The following is a 15,341-nucleotide window of genomic DNA, read 5'->3' on the forward strand; positions in this document are numbered from 1 at the left end:
AACAAGAAGAAAAATATATTTTACCCCTTTTCTACTATAACTAAGGTCTCCACAGGCACTGTCTTAAGTGTGAACTGGGTCATTGCTCGCTGAGGAAAGAATAGTCTGAACATAGCTCCATCGAAGGAAATTTTAAAACATGCCTTTATACTGATACTTACAATTCTAATTCAGCACATCAAGGCTATTTCTGGTCTTCTCCCTTTCCATGTATGTAAGTACCTTCTCCAACAGTGAGAAATCTGGCTCTCATTATTTTCAAAGCTAACTGCTGATTGTTTCAATTTATTTTCTCATTGTATCAATCTCCCAATCTCAATGTCTCCTTCACCTACCATGTCCACGCAACCACCCGCCATCCCAGTCCTGCATGTTTTGGTGCTGGTGTGCACACTGCGCACCGCTGAGAGCCTCCTGGTGGCTTCCCCCTCCCTGCTTCACACTCCGTCTCCTTGGGCGCTGGCGGGTACCTCCTCCTTCACCTCCTCGTCACCCTGAATGCAGAAGGGAAGGGGAAAATAGGCAAAGATTAGGAAGAGAAAGGAACAGGAAAGGAAGTGAGCAGGAAGGGAAAGGAGGGAAGAGAAAGGAGAGAGTCTAAGGTTTTCATTTGATTTTTAAGAGAAAGAGTGAGTAATTAGATCCTTAAATAAACAGGACTCCTGATGACTCCAAAGGTTCTGGCAATAAATGAAACTCCAGTACTTGCAGCTTACCCTGTGTAAAATTTTCTGTCTTACAACTTTATTATGTTGTTTGAGTGCAGCATTTGGGCAAGGAGCACACTTTTGGTTCTTCTTGGCTAGTGTTTCTCCTTGAGCTCTCATTTACTGAGGCTTGATTGTTAGGTGGACAAGGGAACAACAGCTGGGCTGCCATAGTATAGAGGCTTTCTCCTCTAATCTGCTCTGGAATGAACTGACCTACACTCAAGAATTTGTACTCCCTGAAACATTTTCCCTTCTTCCCTCCCTCCTTCCCGCCCTCCCTCCCATCCTTTATTCCTTTGTTTTTTAGGCAGAAAGACATTCATTACTTGACACAAATTATTTTTTTAGTACATCAAAATAAATCAAAGATTCTGTTATATCCAGTAAGATGAGCAAAAAGTGTGACTATTCCTAAATATTAGAATCTATATAATTTGACCTAGTATAAAAGTAATTTTTAAAAGGCAATAAATATTTGATGGTTTTTTAGTGAATTTTCATTTGAGAAGGAGTTTTTTAAAAAGCTTGAGGGGGACTTCCCTGGTGGAGCAGTGGTTAAGAATCTGCCTGCCCAGAAATAGAGACACAGATGTAGAGAACAAACGTATGGACACCAAGGGGGGAAAGTGGCGGGGGTGGGTGGTGGTGGAATGAATTGGGAGATTGGGATTGACATGTATACACTGATATGTATAAAATGGATAACTAATAAGAACCTGCTGTATAAAAAATAAACAAAATTCAAAAAAGAAAAAACATCTGCCTGCCAATGCAGGGGACACGGCTTCAAGCCCTGGGCTGGGAAGATCCCACATGCCGCGGAGCAACTAAGCCCGTGTGCCTACAACTACTGAGCCTGCGCTCTAGAGCCTGCGAGCCACAACTACTGAAGCCCGCACTCCAGAATTACTGAAGCCCGTGCACCTAGAGCCCGTGCTCTGCAACAAGAGAAGCCACTGCAATGAGAAGCCCACGCACTGCAGCAAAGAGCAGCCCCCGCTCGCCGCAACTAGAGATAGCCCGTGTGCAGCAGCAATGAAGACCCAAAGAAGCCAAAAATAAATAAATAAAATATAAATAAATTCATTAAAAAAAAAAAAAAAGCTTGAGGGACTTCCCTGGTGGTCCAGTGGTTAAGAACACACCTTCCAATGCAGGGTACGTGGGTTCGATCCCTGGTCGGGGAACTAAGATCCCACATGCTTCAGGGCAACTAAGCCCGTGCGCCAAACTACAGAGCCCACTCACTCTGGAGCCCACGTGCCACAACTAGAGAGCCCCCATGCCGCAACTGCTGAGCCTACGCACTCTGGAGCGGGCACACCACAACTAGAGAGAAGCCTATGCGCCACAACTAGAGAGAAGCCCGCGTGCTGTAACAAAGAACCTGCGCACCGCAATGAAAGATCCTGTATGCCACATCTAAGACCTGATGCCACCAAAAATAAAAATTAAAAAAAAATAACATTAAAAATATTAAGAAGCTTGAATTGCAATTTAATAATATAATGAATAATTTAGTTGACCTCTTTGGGGTCAACTAAATTCATGTTGCCTAAATATCTATATGAAAAACTATGGTAACATCCATTTTTGCTTGTTTTGTAATAGCGTTTTGAGGAATTGTCAGGTTTTTTTTTTTTTAACATCTTTATTGGAGTATAATTGCTTTACAATGGTATGTTAGCTTCAGCTTCACAACAAAATGAATCAGTTATATACATACATATATTCCCATATCTCTTCCCGCTTGCGTCTCCCTCCCTCCCACCCTCCCTATCCCACCCCTCCAGGCGGTCACAAAGCACCGAGCTGATCTCCCTGTGCTATGCGGCTGCTTCCCACTAGCTATTTACGTTTGGTAGTGTATATATGTCCATGCCTCTTTATCGCTTTGTCACCGTTTACCCTTCCCCCTCCCCATAACCTCAAGTCCATTCTCTAGTAAGTCTGTGTCTTTATTCCTGTTTCACCCCTAGGTTTTTCATGACATTTTTTTTTTAAATTCCATATATATGTGTTAGCATATGGTATTTGTCTCTCTCTTTCTGACTTACTTCACTCTGTATGACAGACTCTAGGTCTATCCACCTCATTACAAATAGCTCAATTTCGTCTCTTTTTATGGCTGAGTAATATTCCATTGTATATATGTGCCACATCTTCTTTATCCATTCATCCGATGATGGACACTTAGGTTGTTTCCATCTCCGGGCTATTGTAAATAGAGCTGCAATGAATATTTTGGTACATGACTCTTTTTGAATTATGGTTTTCTCAGGGTATATGCCCAGTAGTGGGATTGCTGGGTCATATGGTAGTTCTATTTGTAGCTTTTTAAGGAACCTCCATACTGTTCTCCACAGTGGCTGTATCAATTTACATTCCCACCAACAGTGTAAGAGGGTTCCCTTTTCTCCACACCCTCTCCAGCATTTATTGTTTCTAGATTTTTTGATGATGGCCATTCTGACTGGTGTGAGATGATATCTCATTGTAGTTTTGATTTGCATTTCTCTCATGATTAGTGATGTTGAGCATTCTTTCATGTGTTTGTTGGCACTCTGTATATCTCCTTTGGAGAAATGTCTATTTAGGTCTTCTGCCCATTTTTGGATTGGGTTGTTTGTTTTTTTGTTATTAAGCTGCATGAGCTGCTTATAAATTTTGGAGATCAATCTTTTGTCAGTTGCTTCATTTGCAAATATTTTCTCCCATTCTGAGGGTTGTCTTTTGGTCTTCTTTATGGTTTCCTTTGCTGCGCAAAAGCTTTTAAGTTTCATTAGGTCCCATTTGTTTACTCTTGTTTTTATTTCCATTTCTCTAGGAGGTGGGTCAAAAAGGACCTTGCTGTGGTTTATGTCATAGAGTGTTCTGCCTATGTTTTCCTCTAAGAGTTTGATAGTTTCTGGCCTTACATTTAGGTCTTTAATCCATTTTGAGCTTATTTTTGTGTATGGTGTTAGGGAGTGATCTAATTTCATACCTTTACATGTAGCTGTCCAGTTTTCCCAGCACCACTTATTGAATAGGCTGTCCTTTCTCCACTGTACATTTCTGCCTCCTTTGTCAAAGATAAGGTGACCATATGTGCGTGGGTTTATCTCTGGGCTTTCTATCCTGTTCCATTGATCTATCTTTCTGTTTTTGTGCCAGTACCATACCGTCTTGATAACTGTAGCTTTGTAGTATAGTCTGAAGTCTGGGAGCCTGATTCCTCCAGTTCCTTCTTTCGTTCTCAAAATTGCTTTGGCTATTCGGGGTCTTTTGTGTTTCCATACAAATTGCAAAATTTTTTGTTCTAGTTCTGTGAAAAATGCCAGTGGTAGTTTGATAGGGGTTGCATTGAATCTATAGATTGCTTTCGGTAGTAGAGTCATTTTCACAATGTTGATTCTTCCAATCCAAGAACATGGTATATCTCTCCATCTATTTGTATCGTCTTTAATTTCTTTCATCAGTGTCTTATAATTTTCTGCATACAGATCTTTTGTCTCCTTAGGTAGGTTTATTCCTAGATATTTTATTCTTTTTGTTGCAATGGTAAATGGGAGTGTTTTCTTGATTTCACTTTCAGATTTTTCATCATTAGTATATAGGAATGCCAGAGATTTCTGTGCATTAATTTTGTATCCTGCCACTTTACCAAATTCATTGATTAGCTCTAGTAGTTTTCTGGTAGCATCTTTAGGGTTCTCTATGTATAGTATCATGTCATCTGCAAACAGTGACAGCTTTACTTCTTCTTTTCCGATTTGGATTCCTTTTATTTCCTTTTCTTCTCTGATTGCTGTGGCTAAAACTTCCAAAACTATGTTGAATAAGAGTGGTGAGAGCGGGCAACCTTGTCTTGTTCCTGATCTTAGTGGAAATGCTTTCAGTTTTTCACCATTGAGGATGATGTTTGCTGTGGGCTTGTCATATATGGCCTTTATTATGTTGAGGAAAGTTCCCTCTATGCCTACTTTCTGGAGGGTTTTTATCATAAATGGGTGTTGAATTTTGTCAAAAGCTTTCTCTGCATCTATTGAGATGATCATATGGTTTTTCTCCTTCAGTTTGTTAATATGGTTTATCACATTGATAGATTTGCGTATATTGAAGAATCCTTGCATTCCTGGAATAAACCCCACTTGATCATGGTGTATGATCCTTTTAATGTGCTGTTGGATTCTGTTTGCTAGTATTTTGTTGAGGATTTTTGCATCTATGTTCATCAGTGATATTGGCCTGTAGTTTTCTTTCTTTGTGACATCCTTGTCTGGTTTTGGTATCAAGGTGATGGTGGCCTCGTAGAAGGAGTTTGGGAGTGTTCCTCCCTCTGCTATATTTTGGAAGAGTTTGAGAAGGATAGGTGTTAGCTCTTCTCTAAATGTTTGATAGAATTCGCCTGTGAAGCCATCTGGTCCTGGGCTTTTCTTTGTTGGAAGATTTTTAATCACAGTTTCAATTTCAGTGCTTGTGATTGGTCTGTTCATATTTTCTATTTCTTCCTGATTCAGTCTTGGCACGTTGTGCATTTCCAAGAATTTGTCCATTTCTTCCAGATTGTCCATTTTATTGGCATAGAGTTGCTTATAGTAATCTCTCATGATCTCTTTTATTTCTGCAGTGTCAGTTGTTACCTCTCCTTTTTCATTTCTAATTCTATTGATTTGAGTCTTCTCCCTTTTTTTCTTGATGAGTCTGGCTAGTGGTTTATCTATTTTGTTTATCTTCTCAAAGAACCAGCTTTTAGTTTTATTGATCTTTGCTATTGTTTCCTTCATTTCTTTTTCATTTATTTCTGATCTGATTTTTATGATTTCTTTCCTTCTGCTAGCTTTGGGGTTTTTTTGTTCTTCTTTCTCTAATTGCTTGAGGTGCAAGGTTAGGTTGTTTATTCGAGATGTTTCCTGCTTCTTAAGGTGGGCTTGTATTGCTATAAACTTCCCCCTTAGAACTGCTTTTGCTGCATCCCACAGGTTTTGGGTCGTTGTGTCTCCATTGTCATTTGTTTCTAGGTATTTTTTGATTTCCTCTTTGATTTCTTCAGTGGTCACTTCATTATTAAGTAGTGTATTGTTTAGCCTCCATGTGTTTGTATTTTTTACAGATCTTTTCCTGTAATTGATATCTAGTCTCATGGCGTTGTGGTCAGAAAAGATACTTGATACAATTTCAATTTTCTTAAATTTACCAAGGCTTGATTTGTGACCCAAGATATGATCTGTCCTGGAGAATGTTCCATGAGCACTTGAGAAAAATGTGTATTCTGTTGTTTTTGGATGGAATGTCCTATAAATATCAATTAACTCCATCTCGTTTAATGTATCATTTAAAGCTTGTGTTTCCTTATTTATTTTCATTTTGGATGATCTGTCCATTGGTGAAAGTGGGGTGTTAAAGTCCCCTACTATGAATGTGTTACTGTCGATTTCCCCTTTTATGGTTGTCAGTATTTGCCTTATGTATTGAGGTGCACCTAAGTTGGGTGCATAAATATTTACAATTGTTATATCTTCCTCTTGGATCGATCCCTTGATCATTATGTAGTGTCCTTCTTTGTCTCTTCTAATAGTCTTTGTTTTAAAGTCTATTTTGTCTGATATGAGAATTGCTACTCCAGCTTTCTTTTGGTTTCCATTTGCATGAAATACCTTTTTCCATCCCCTTACTTTCAGTCTGTATGTGTCTCTAGGTCTGAAGTGGGTCTCTTGTAGACAGCAAATATATGGGTCTTGTTTTTGTATCCATTCAGCCAATCTGTGTCTTTTGGTGGGAGCATTTAGTCCATTTACATTTAAGGTAATTATCGATATGTGTGTTCCTATTCCCATTTTCTTAACTGTTTTGGGTTCACTATTGTAGGTCCTTTCCTTCTTTTGTGTTTCTTGCCTAGAGAAGTTCCTTTAGCAGTTGTTGTAGAGCTGGTTTGGTGGTGCTGAACTCTCTCAGCTTTTGCTTGTCTGTAAAGGTTTTAATTTTTCCATCAAATCTGAATGAGATCCTTGCTGGGTAAAGTAATCTTGGTTGCAGGTTTTTCTCCTTCAACACTTTCAATATGTCCTGCCACTCCCTTCTGGCTTGCAGAGTTTCTGCTGAAAGATCAGCTGTTAACCTTATGGGGATTCCCTTGTGTGTTATTTGTTGTTTTTCCCTTGCTGCTTTTAATATGTTTTCTTTGTATTTAATTTTTGACAGTTTGATTAATATGTGTCTTGGCGTATTTCTCCTTGGATTTATCCTGTATGGGACTCTCTGTGCTTCCTGGACTTGATTAACTATTTCTTTTCCCATATTAGGGAAGTTTTCAACTATAATCTCTTCAAATATTTTCTCAGTCCCTTTCTTTTTCTCTTCTTCTTCTGGAACCCCTATAATTCGAATGTTGGTGCGTTTAATGTTGTCCCAGAGGTCTCTGAGACTGTCCTCAGTTCTTTTCATTCTTTTTTCTTTTTTCTGCTCTGCAGTAGTTATTTCCACTATTTTATCTTCCAGGTCACTTATCCGTTATTCTGCCTCAGTTATCCTGCTATTGATCCCATCTAGAGTACTTTTAATTTCATTTATTGTGTTGTTCATCGTTGCTTGTTTCATCTTTAGTTCTTCTAGGTCCTTGTTAACTGATTCTTGCAATTTGTCCATTCTATTGTCCATTCTATCTCCAAGATTTCGGATCAACCTTACTATCATTATTCTGAATTCTTTTTCTGGTAGACTGCCTATTTCCTCTTCATTTGTTAGGTCTGGTGAGTTTTTATCTTGCTCCTTCATCTGCTGTGTGTTTTTCTGTCTTTTCATTTTGCTTATCTTACTGTGTTTGGGGTCTCCTTTTTTGCAGGCTGAAGGTTCGTAGTTCCTGTTGTTTTTTGTGTCTGTCCCCAGTGGCTAAGGTTGGTTCAGTGGGTTGTGTAGGCTTCCTGGTGGAGGGTACTAGTGCCTGTGCTCTGGTGTATGAGGCTGGATCTTGTCTTTCTGGTGGGCAGGTCCACGTCTGGTGGTGTGTTTTGGGGTGTCTGTAGACTTACTATGATTTTGGGCAGCCTCTCTGCTAATGGGTGGGGTTGTGTTCCTGTCTTGCTAGTTGTTTGGCATAGGATGTCCAGCCCTGTAGCTTGCTGGTCGTTGAGTGAAGCTGGGTGCTGGCGTTGAGATGGAGATCTCTCGGAGATTTTTGCTGTTTGATATTATGTGCAGCTGGGAGGCCTCTTGTGGACCAGTGTCCTGAAGTTGGCTCTCCCACCTCAGAGGCACAGCACTGACTCCTGGCTGCAGTACCAAGAGCCTTTCATCCACAGGGCTCCTTAATTTGGGATGATTCGTTGTCTATTCAGGTATTCCACAGATGCAGGGTATATCAAGTTGATTGTGGAGCTTTAATCCGCTGCTTCTGAGGCTGCTGGGAGAGATTTCCCTTTCTCTTCTTTGTTCTGACAGTTCCCAGGGGCTCAGCTTTGGATTTGGCCCCGCCTGTGCGTGTAGGTCGCCGGAGGGCGTCTGTTCTTTGCTCAGACAGGACGGGGTTAAAGGAGCCGCTGATTCGGAGGCTCTGGCTCACCCAGGCCGGGGGGTAGGGAGGGTCACGGAGTGCGGGGCGGGCCTGCAGCGGCAGAGGCCGGCGTGACGCTGCAGCCTGAGGGCGCCGTGTGCTCTCCCGGGGGAGCCGTCCCTGGATCCCGGGACCCTGGCAGTGGCGGGCTGCACAGGCTCCCCGGAAGGGCGTGTGGCCAGTGACCTGTGCTTGCACACAGGCCTCCTGGCGGCAGGAGCAGCGGCCTCAGCGTCCCATGTCCGTCTCTGGGCTCCGCAATCCTAGCCGCGGCTCGCGCCCGTCCCTGGAGCCCTCTCAAGCAGCGCTCTTAATCCCCTCTCCTCGTGCACCAGGAAACAAAGAGGGACGCAAAAGTCTCTTGCCTCTTCGGCAGGTCCAGACCCCTCCCCGGACTCTCTCCCGGCCAGCCGCGGCGCACCAACGCCCTGCAGGCTGTGTTCACGCCGCCAACCTCAGTCCCCTCCCGGCGCTCCGACAAAAGCCGGAGCCTCAGCTCCCAGTCCCGCCCGCCCCGGCGGGCGAGCAGACAAGCCTCTCGGCTGGTGAGTGCCGGTCGGCCCGATCCTCTGCGCTGGAATCTGTCCGCTTTGCCCTCCGCACCCCTGTTGCTGTGTTCTCCTCCGCGGCTCCCAAGCTCCCCCACTCCGCCTCCCGAAGTCTCCACCCGCGAAGGGGCTTCCTAGTGTGTGGACACTTTTCCTCCTTCACAGCTCTCTCCCGCTGGTGCAGGACCCGTCCCTATCCTTTTGTCTCTGTTTAGTTTTTTCTTTTGCCCTAACCAGGTACGTGGGGGGTTCCTTGCCTTTTGGGAGGTCTGAGGTCTTCTGCCAGCGTTCAGTAGGTGCTCCGTAGGAGTTGTTCCACGCGTAGATGTACTTCTGGTGTATCTGTGGAGAGGAAGGTGATCTCCGCGTCTTACTCTTCCGCCATCTTCCCGGAAGTCCCAGGAATTGTCAGTTTTAAAGATAGTATCAATATATGCTATATAGTAAAGTTACATTTTAGACATTGCCATAAACAGTATAGTTCAGTTTCTAAAGATAATTTCCCATTTGTTACCATATTCTACAAGGTGTATAATTTTATCTTCAGAATATCTATGTATATAGTCTAATAAACTTATTTTACTGTGGGTGAACAGAAAAAAAAAACAATGTCTCTCTAACTTAGTGCTAAATTTAAAGTCGAATTGAACTTAAAATTAGGTTCAGTAAATAAAAATGTTATTTTAAATAGTCTAAGTTATAGATATACATGGTAGTTTTTCAAAAATAAATAAATTTATTTATTTATCTTTGGCTGAGTTGGGTCCTCGTTGCTGCGCACGGGCTTTCTCTAGTTGCAGCGAGCGGGGGCTACTCCTCGTTGCAGTGCATGGGCTTCTCATTGCAGTAGCTTCTCTTGTTGCGGAAGACGGGCTCTAGGCACATGGGCTTCAGTAGTTGTGGCTCACGGGCTCTAGAGCGCAGGCTCAGTAGTTGTGGCGCACAGCCTTAGTTGCTCTGTGGCATGTGGGATCTTCCTGGACCAGGGCTTGAACCCTTTTCCCCTGCATTGGCAGGCAGATTCTTAACCACTGCACCACTAGGGAAGTCCTACTTGGTAGTTTTAAAGTATCAAATGGCTCTATAAGGTGAAAGAAAGGTCGTTATCTGCTGTTCCACCGATCCCACTCAGAATTTCCCTCCCCAAAGCCAAGTGCTTTCAAATCTTCTAGCTGTTTTTTTCTGATATTTGCCTCTATATATCTAAGAAACATACCTAAGCTTTTTATTAATATTTAAGTTTATAATTTCTGTTGACTTGCAACTATAAAAGATGACGATTAGCTCCTTTATCCGAATACACCCTCACACTGGCAGATAATTCCTGTCTTTTTATCCTCCTGCCATTTTTGGTCATATAATATTATTTGTTAACTCAATTTCTAGTGTTTAAATTACTATAACTTTATTCATGTGGTATACCAGGATTATACTTCTTTTCTTTTATAATTTATGTATTTAACTTAGAGTTTAAAATGGTTTTGGTTGCTTAGTTTTCAATACATTTTCCCCAAAGTTACCCCCAAATTTTGCTAGAAATAGAATTCTCAGCACAATATGTTCAGATTCCACCCCCACCCTCTGCCCCAATTTATTAGTTCTTGTTCTTCTTAGTGATAGACTTCCTGGAGACCTGTATCTTCCTGTTCTCATCTCCACTGGTTGTTTCTGGTCTTGGACTCAACTGTCAACCTGGGTTTTTTACTTCACTGCTTTCTTAGGGATTCACTTTCTCTTTCTCTTTTTTTTCTGGATCCCACTCTTTCTCATTCTTGATTTACTTCCTTGTTTGGTGGAATACATCCCTCAGTAGCTTCTAGGAAAGGGTGTAGTAGCCAGCCTCCAAAATGGCCCTCAGTGATCCCCACTTCCATGTATTCACAACCGTGTGCAGTCCTCTCCCAACAGTGTTTGAGAGAAGTGATGTTATCTCACTTCTGAGATTAGGTTATAAAAGATTATAGCTACTGTCTTGGGAAACTGGCCTCTGTGTCTCAGATTATTTGCTTTGTGGGAAGTAAACTGCCTTGTTTTGAGCAGCCGTATGGAGAAGCCCATGTACTGAGGAACTGAGATCTCCTACCAACAGCCAGAGAGGAACTGAAACCTGCCAACAAGCACATGAATAACCATGGAAGTACGTTCTTCAGTCCAAGTGCCACCTTCACATAACTGCACCCCTGGCTAACAGCTTGACCTGCAATCACACGAGAGGCCCTTAGCTAGAATGCCCAGCTAAGCCACCCCTGGATTGCTGGCCCACAGAAATTGGGAGAAAGTAAGTATTTGTTGCCTTAAACTGTGAAATTTTAGGGGAATTTATTATGTAGCAATAGATAACTAATACAAAGAGTGACTAGGAGATAAGATTTTTGAGATATTAAAGTCTAAAAGTGTATTTGTTCTATCCTTGTACTTGTTTGGAAGTTCGGCTGTGTATGTAATTCTAGGGTAGAAATGAATTTTCCTTAGAATTTTGAAAGCTTTGCAGCTGCAGTTGAACAGCTCTCAAACATCTTGAACTCCTGATTCTTTTCATATATCCTTCTTTCCCACCCAGAATCTCTGTTCTGAAATTTTCTGATGACATATCTTGGAATGGATCCATTTTTATTTATTATACTGGGGGATATATTAGTCTCTTTCAATTTAGAAAGTTGTGAGAAGTTTTCTTCAGTTATTTCTTTGAAAATTTTCTCTTTTTCTTGTTCTTTCTCTCTGGAACTCTTTTTTTAAAATTTTTTTATTTTTTTGCGGTACGCGGGTCTCTCACTACTGTGGCCTCTCCCGTTGAGGAGCACAGGCTCCGGACGCGCAGGCTCAGCGGCCATGGCTCATGGGCCCAGCCGCTCCGCGACATGTGGAAGCCTCCCGGACCGGGGCACGAACCCGTATCCCCTGCATCGGTAGGCGGACTCCCAACGACTGCGTCACCAGGGAAGCCCTGGAACTCTTGTTTGTAGGCTGTTGAATCTTCTACACTGATCCTCTAATTTTCTTAATATTTTCTCTTCTACTTTTCATCTTTTTTGTTTTTTCTTCTATGCTCTGGATGATTTCCTCAACTTTCTATTGCAACTCTTTTATTGAATTTTAAAATTCTGCTGTCTTTTCCTTCCTCCTGATCTTTCAGATAATAAGAACTTTATTAGGTAGATCAGAATAGAATAAACTTCCAGGGGAAATATTATTCATTGGTTGCAGGCAAGGTGTTACAGCTACTCAGTTCATCTATTCTATGAACATTGTTCAAATTTGGAAATGCCCACCTCCCGGGATAGCACCAAAGATCAAACTTCTGCTGTTGAAGGATGTATATAAACTCTAATGCTCTAATTAGATAATTGATTTAGATTCTTTTTTTTTAAACAAGTCTAATTGTATATTGTTGAACAAAAGACTACCGTCATATGTGGGTTGATGAATTCAGTTAAGTCCTATAGGATTTTAGGCAGCTGGGAAAGTATCAGTTACTGTTCTACAATACATTTACTATTTTTCGTGCTTTTCATTTCTTCATGTAGGTCTGAGGTTCCATTTGGTATCATTTTCCTTCAGCCTGAAAAATTTCCTCTAACATTTCATGCTGACAAATTCTGTTGAGTTTTGTTTTATCTGAAAATATCTTTATTCCACCATCATTTCTGAAGGATATTTTCACTGGACATAGAAGTCTAGTTTTTTTCCTTTAGCAATTAAATGATGTCATTTTATTCTCTTCTTGCTTGCATTGTCTTTTATGAGAACTCAGTGATAATTGTTATTTTCCCCTTGTATATAATGTATTTTTTTCTTCTGGCGGCTTGTAAAATTGTTTTTTGTCTTGAGTTTTCAACAATTTGACTATGATTTGCTGTGGTTCTTTTTTTTTTCTTATTATTGAGATTTTTTCCCAGTTTTACTGAGGTGTAATTGTGTAAGTTTAAGGTGTACAATATAATGGTTTGATACATGTATATAATGCAAAATGATTACCACAGTAAGGTTAGCTAACACTTCCATCACCTCACATAGTTATCTTTTTTCCCTTTTCTTTCTTTCTTTCTTTTTGTTTTTCCAGTGGTGAGAACATTTAAGATCTACTTTCTTAGAAACTTTCAAGTTTGTAATACAGGATTGTTACCTATAGTTAACATGCTGTATATTAGATCCCCAGAACTTATGCATCTTATAACTGAAGTTTGTATCCTTTGATCAACACCTCCCCATTTCCCCTACCTCTCAGCCCCTGGCAACCACCATTCTACTCTTTTGTTTCTATGAGTTTGGCTTTTTTTTTTTTTTTTGCAAGTAGACTTATTCTTTTTTTATAATTGAAATATAGTTGCTGCACAATATTATATAAGTTACAGGTGTACAATATAGTGATTCACAATTTTTAAAGGTTATACTCCATTTATAGTTATTATAAAATATTGGCCATATTCTCTGTGCTGTACAATATATCCTTATAGCTTATTTTGTACCTAATAGTTTGTACCTCTTACTCCCGTACCTTTATCTTCTGCCTCCCCACTTCCCTCTCCCCACTGGCCACCACTAGTTTGTTCTCTATACCTTTTTTGTTATATTCACTGGTCTGTTGTATTTTATACATTCAACATATAGGTGATATCATACAGTATTTGTCTTTCTCTGTCTGTCTGACTTATTTCACTTAGCATAATACCCTCCAAGTCCATATATGTTGCTGTAAATGGCAAAATTTTGTTCTTTTCTATGGCTGAGTAGTATTCCATTGTATATACATACGACATCTTCTTTATCCATTCATCTGTTGATGGACACTTAGGTTGCTTCCATGTCTTAGCAATTGTAAATAATGAGTTCAGCTTTATTAGATTCCACATATAAGTGAGACTGTACAGTATTTTTCTTTCCCTGTGTGACTTATCTTGCTTAGCATAATGCCCTCTAGGTCCATCCATGCTGTTGCAAATGACAGGATTTTCTTCTTTTTAATGGGGGAATAATATATATATATATATATATAAGTGAATGTAAATATATGAAAAAATATATATATCACATTTTCTTTATTCATTTGTCAATGGGCACTTAGATTCTTTCCATGTCTAGGCTATTATGAATAATGCTGCAATGAACATGAAGGGTAGATACCTCTTTGAGACAGTGATTTCACTTCCTTCGGATGTATAGCTGTTGTTCTCTTTATGCTTCTACTGCTCAGAGTGTATTGAGCTTCTAGGATTTATGAATTGATAGTTTTCATCAAATTTGGAAAAATTTTGGCCCTTATTTTTTCAAATATTTTTTTCTGCTTCAATCTCTCTTTTCTTTCTCTTCTTCTGGGATTTCAGTTACATTTTAGACCATTTAATTTTGTCCTGCAAGTCACAGAGGAACTCATAATTATATGCAACATTTTTTCTTTCTGTGCTTCAATCTGGATATTCGTACTGCCTCCTCCCGTTTTTAAGTTCACTGATTTTTTTTCTTCCACAATGTGTGATCTGCCATTAAACTTATGCAATGTAATTTTCTTTTCAGATATTGTATTTTTCAGTTCTAGAATTGTTTCTATTGTAAAGTTTCAATTTCTCTACTGGGATTTTCCCCATCTTTATACTCACAGCTTATGTTTTCTTTACATCTATTAATACATTTATGAAACCTGCTTTAAAATCCTTGTCTGCTAATTCCCCAATTTTGCCATTTGTGAGTCTATTTTTAGTCTCTGTTTTTTTCCTGCTTATGGGTAATATTTTCATGCTTCTGTGTATACCTAGGAATTTTTAATTTAATACTGGACATTGTGGCAGGTATATCATTTTGAGTCCAGATTTTATTTTCTTCCTTTTAAGAGAATTGCATTTTTAAATTCAATTTACTTGCAAAATTAACTTGATATTTTTGAGGCTTTTTAAAAACGTGGTTAGGGCAGGTACAGAGTAGCCCTTCCTTTACAGCTTAAGCAACCCTACTTCTAAGGTGTGGGCTTTCTGTGATCTCAGTCGAATGTCTAGTCTGTTCAGTGATGTTTCTCCCATCTGGCAGTTGGGACTCTATCTCTTAGACTATGCAACCTCCATTCAGCTCACAGGTCTCCAGTAGCTGGTCTTTGCCAGGCCTTGTATCGTCTCATTTTTAGTATTTACCCCAAATCTTAAGGAGTCTTTGATGCAGATTTCTGGAGCTCATTCTCTATATAACTTCTTCTCCAGCACCCAACCCCACAAATTCCAGCCTCAGCAGACCTGAGCTCTGATCTTTTCTTCCTCACAAGCAGTGAGACCTGTGTATTTGACTTGGCCTCCACCTCTGTGTGCCACAATCTAGGATGTGCTTCCAAGGGAAAGTTCAGTCAAATGTGTGTGGTGCACTCACCTATGTGTTTCCCTTTACTTAGGGATCACTCCTGTGCTCTAATTGTCTAAAATCTGATTTATATCAACAATGAATTCATATATTTTGTCTAGTTGTATAGTTTTTTGTTTATTTTTAATTTTCTGAGGGCTGGTCTGGAAGCAGTTACACTGTTGTGAATAGAAGAGGATGTTGCTTTTACATTTTTAACTTCCAAGGGTAAAA

At 40.2% G+C, this 15,341-nt stretch overlaps 1 long non-coding RNA gene across 1 annotated transcript in view; it reads right to left on the bottom strand.

Annotated features, from left to right (window-relative positions):
- Positions 1–301: 301 nt before the first annotated feature.
- Positions 302–15,341, bottom strand: part of LOC132530851 (uncharacterized) — a 67,562-nt gene continuing 52,522 nt past the window's right edge. Inside the window, exon 3 of the long non-coding RNA XR_009543923.1 lies at positions 302–494. This is a non-coding gene — a long non-coding RNA (uncharacterized LOC132530851). The remainder of the gene's footprint in view (positions 495–15,341) is intronic.

The sequence above is a fragment of the Lagenorhynchus albirostris genome, chromosome 12 (assembly GCF_949774975.1).
Source record: "Lagenorhynchus albirostris chromosome 12, mLagAlb1.1, whole genome shotgun sequence".
Taxonomy (NCBI): Eukaryota; Metazoa; Chordata; class Mammalia; order Artiodactyla; family Delphinidae; genus Lagenorhynchus; species Lagenorhynchus albirostris.